A 5,398-nucleotide genomic window follows, 5' to 3' on the forward strand; every position below is an offset into this window, starting at 1 on the left:
ATTAAAAAAATATTAAAAAATGTATTTTTTTATACTTTCTTTTTCATTTTTCTTTATAACTCTTTAGTGATAATATCTTATAAATGCTCATGAAATGTTTTCATTTACTTTCCTTAATTATCTAACAATTAGAAGACAACTGAAATTAGCTTTATTGAAAGAAAAAAAATCCCTCAAATCTACGTCTACATGTATTATGTTAGGCAATAGGTAGCATATAGGGGCCTAAGTAAATTGTTTCTAATATTTAAGGACCAAAATATAGTTAACTTTCTTCTTACTACAGTGAATTTGATAAGGTGAGGATTGGTTAGGATGTCGCGTTGGGGCATCTACAAGGCCGATCCAGCTTTAACGGGCCCACGGTAAGGACATTGCACTTGATTTGGATCTCCGTGACGTGTCGGTGGTGACTTGCTGGCGTGTGTGGAGAAAGCCGTCGGTGGTGTCGGGTGACATGTCGGGTTCATCAACTACAAATGTATATTATTATTTGGTGTCATTATTTGATTTATTATTAATTAATCAACAAAAGCGTGGAGCATGTTGTCACTATATGGATATTCTACTAAATATTTTTAGAAAAATATGTGGTCATATTAGACCAGAGTAATAGCTAAAAAAATATTCTTAAATTTTTTAGATATATTGTTTTGTTTTGGATATTATTTAATTTTTATTTATGCTTTCATATATTAATTTTATTTTCTAGTAGAGATAGATTTTTTATATCCAATTTAAAGGATATATAATCTATTTTTTAGAGGCATACATTATTAGGTTTATTTTCAAAATAAAACTGTGAATTTAGAATTTATATTGCGATTTTTTTTGCTCATCAAATGTCTTTTTGTGATTGTTTTTTGTCTATTTTTTTTTTAACTGCATAGAAATTTACAATGGCAAGAAGTTGTTGTATAACTATACTTTAATATGTGCTGCCAATGTGTAATTGTTGCTGCCAATTAAAGCAATCCTAATACATGTTTATTGTTTTTTCTAACCCCTTTGCTCTCTCTAAATATTTATATTTATAGATGAAAATGGAGGACAAATTAACTTCTCATTTTCAGGCACAATTTCTGTTAAAAATCTTCCACTAACATGCTAATTTTCTACCAAGTTTTTCCCACTAATTCTGCGATCAACATCCATTTTCAAATTGATACAGATAAATTCAATAATTTACCAATAATAAAATTGATGTTACCAGAAAGTATATTAAAAAAAGGTTGATGTTGACGTTAAAAAAAATTAAATGACTTTTTAAGTATAAAAAGGTTCTAGAACATATAAGGGTAAAACTAATTATGATCCAATTGAAGGGTTGGGCTTCTACCTGGTAGAAACAATTAAAGAGGTCATATAAGAGATATAGGAAGTCGAGAATTAGTGATTGAGACAAGATAAAGAAGAAGATAAAAGATAGTTTCCTTCCTTCTAGCTATGTGCAAACACTATACTAACGATTTCATACATTGAGACAATGAGGTAAATTTATCAATGATTATACTAATAAGTTTTATCAATTAGTAGCAAGAAATGACTTGGCAGAAATAAAAGAGTTGTTGGTGGAAAGATATCTGAGTGATTTATATTGTCCATCTAGGACATGTTGTCCATATAGTCTAAATAGACAGTTTCATAGGTATATTAAGAGGCTTTGACTATTGAGAAACAATTGGTAATTAGGGTAGTTAGTAGGAGTTTCCAGATAGACCAGTACAATAAAGAAGGACCCAACAATAATCAAAGGCCAACCATCCCCAAGCCATACCTTCTCAACAAACTCAGTAGACAACAAGTCAAAGTACGAGTCAGGTCTCTAATTCAACTTTTTTGAATTCATTATTGTAGGTGTGGTGAATTAAGGCATTGTGTTAAAGAGTACAGTAAACTAGAAACTATTACAAGTAATTATCTATGGATAAAGGAGCATGGGGATGATGTGGTTGATCCAGTTTTTTATGACTCGAGATAGTAGTTGGGAGATTCTGCATGGAGATGGTGGTATTACCTTAATCATACAAAAGAGTTTTTTTACGCCTAAAGGTGATTTGGAATAAGATTGACAGTTTACTAACATCTTCCATTCGACATGCACTATAAAAGATAAAGTTTGCAACTTAATAAAAAACATTGGTAGCTACGAGAATGTGGTGTCCATAGAGGTAGTAAAGAATCTCCAATGAAAAATCGAAAGCTACCTTAACCCTACAAGCTAGCTTGGTTAAATAAAGACACCAATGTGGGTTGGAGTTGGCAAGTACTCAGTGTTAAAGAATAATATAAATTATATATTGAAAACTCACTTAACAACTTAAACTTTTTAGTTGAGATAGTTATTTAACATGATATCAAAATTTTGATAATCAAACGGTAATAAGTCTCATCACTCTCATTCTATTTGATAAAAATTAAGTACAAGATCAAGCGGTCATGAATTCGAATCTCACTACCCTTATTCTATTTGATAAAAATCAAACACAAGATAACAAGGATTTGTACAAGTTTCAAATCCAAAGAAAGACCTTACCTAACAACTTAAGCTTTTTTATTAAGATGCTTCTTTAACAATTAAATCATGGTAAAACCATGTTTTCTTATTTTTATTTAGAGCTCAAAAAGATGGTGTCAATCCTATACTTTTACAAAGATGAACTAACTTTGCATTCTTGTGGTTAGACGGGTGCTGACATGGTGATACCTTTTCACATCAGCAATGATTCCATGTTTCAACCATATCCATTTGATCTAAATGCTTATATCAACGACTGTAAGGACGAATACGGAGTCCCTCCTAGACCACATTGGGTTACTACTTATTTTGGAGGCCATGTATGCTGCGCTGCCACTCTCCTCCCCCCTTTCCTTTCCCCGGATCATTTAGTATTGCATAAAACTAGTCTGTTGATTTCATTGGAAACCTGCAGGATAAAAAGCTGATTCTCAAATGGTTCAGTAGTAACTATCAGAGAACCATCTCAACCTAATAGCTTGAGCTATTAGGTGAGGTTTCAGGATATGATTTATATTATTCTCTAACACATTCCCTCAAGTGATTGAAACTTGCACGGACCCAGATTACCTTGTGTTTAATTTTTACCAAATAAATAGGAGTTGTGAAATTCGAGCTCGTGACCACTTGATCATCTAGGCTCTGATACCATGTCAGATAACCATCTCAACCCAATAGCTTAAGCTATTAGGTGAAGTTTCAAGATATGATTTATATTATTTTATAACAGTAACATCATTTTCTCCAATGGACTAGGAGATCCTTACAGCAGCGGTGGGTAACTAATAACAGCACATCTGGTATCTCCTGCTAATATCCAGAAGCTTGTGTTCATAACATTGTCTAACACAGTGTTGTTTCTCATCATAGGATGTTGCAGAACATATCAGACAGTGTTGTTGCTATCACTACTGTGAAGGGTATGTTTTGATGATGAACTTGATTATCGTCGCAATGAGGAGAAGATTTACACAACACATGCTCACCACGACAGGTTCTCATTGCTTGGATGTACTTGCAACAACAAAAAGCGATCCGCAATGGTTGGTAGCACAAAGAAAGGAGGAAGTCCGGATCATTCGAAAATGGATTAGAGATTACTTCTCGGATTTGGATGCTTGCAAAAAGGAAAACATCACTAGCTCGGTAGTTTTCAGAATGTGTGGTGCTTGGTACTCGTAAATCAGGGTAAACCAAAGATCTCAAGGCCATAATATAAATAAGAACTGCCTCCATTGATCAACTCTCCAGTTTCTTCTGCATATCAGTTTTTCCCACAGCTTGTAAAACTTAAATAATTCAACCCAGCGGGAAGAGTTCTGTCACAGCAATATACATGAAAAGGACAGCTTAAGACTGGTCCAGCAAATCAGAACTGGCCACTCAGGGGAAGGGAATTCTCAACGTAGCCATGATTTTCTGCTCTGTCCCTGAGGAAGATCATAATCTGAGTAGAAGTCTGCATCTTCGTTTAGGTCAAATCCAGAACATCTGCCTGTATCCACAGTAAAATAAACAAGCAAGCAGAAAAACAAGTGGACAGTGAGTTCCTGCCATTTGGTAATGATTTCTTGCTTAGTTTGTCACCATGTTTAAATGTATTCTGGCTGCCGCACCGTCCACCATAGAACTGATGAATTCAGACAAAATTAATGTTAACAGTAAGATTAATTTCTGAAGCTCATTATGCTAAAAGAAGATAGCAAGTGTTTTTTAAGTTTGAGCAAGAGATTAGGAATGGATTAAGCTATTATTTTGTTAATCTTGATCAAATTTATCATAAACCTGAAATGAATGCTACAAGAACTTGACTGATCTGCAAGTTAACATTATAAAATAAAGGGGCATGTGCTTCAGCAAAAACCATGTTCACAGATTGACCTTAACAGTGACTAAAAGAACAAGATAAATTTCAATAGCAATTTGCTCCTTCCTGCCAAGATTCTTGCAAGATTAAATATGTATTGATTAATCAAGCACTTTTATAATTATGATAGGAGCAGACCGCAATTTCAACTGCACCTTGTTATACTACCAAGCGAACCCTGAACGTGATCCAGTGCTAAGTACCTAATCCATGAGTGGTGAATTTAATCTCGATTAACGCAAAGACTGATTATAAGATGATGTCTCACTAACTGTAAATTCAAATAAAAATATAAAATGGAAAAAATATGAATTCAGGTTCAGAGAGAGAGCATGCCATCCTTTTATTTTCAAAGATTTTCTGTTGTTCCTCTCATTTCTCACTGCCACTTCCTGCAAACACTAAAATGCAGGATTAGGGTTATATGCTATCATTCTTCTTTTCCTTTTTGGCTACACAGTGCAAATTGCGGTGTGCAAACATCATTTTTTTTTGTGTTTTTTTCATGTGAAACACAGTTTGAGCTCCAGGAGCAAACCAAACATTCTATGAATATCACAACATTGACGCAGTTATATCTCATCAAAAACCAAGATCCTGGACCATCTCCACAGAAAAACAGGTATCCTCAGCTACGCTACGACAAATTTAGTAATGTAGCGGGGAGGAAGATGATGTTACATGGGTGGTGGGAGGGCGTTTGCCGTGACTATTAGCTGTCCCGTTGCTTTCATACTAGTATTAGCTACACAAACACTGTAAAGTGTCAGACTCATTTATCCATAAATAGTTCTCGTGTTGTTTGGAGCTTTGGTGGGTTGTGTGAGTGTCGATTTTTCCATTTCTTCGAAGATTTTACAGCCATGCACCTCATAGCAACAGCCAAAAACATTAAAGCAGATTGGAGGCACACTGGGCGGATGAACTTGAGCCCAAAAAAAAACCAAGTCCAGTCCAATAGCCTCACTTAACCAATCTTGGCCACGGATTTATATCCTCATCGACTGGCTCGC

This window comes from Populus alba, chromosome 18, assembly GCF_005239225.2.
Source record: "Populus alba chromosome 18, ASM523922v2, whole genome shotgun sequence".
Lineage (NCBI taxonomy): Eukaryota > Viridiplantae > Streptophyta > Magnoliopsida > Malpighiales > Salicaceae > Populus > Populus alba.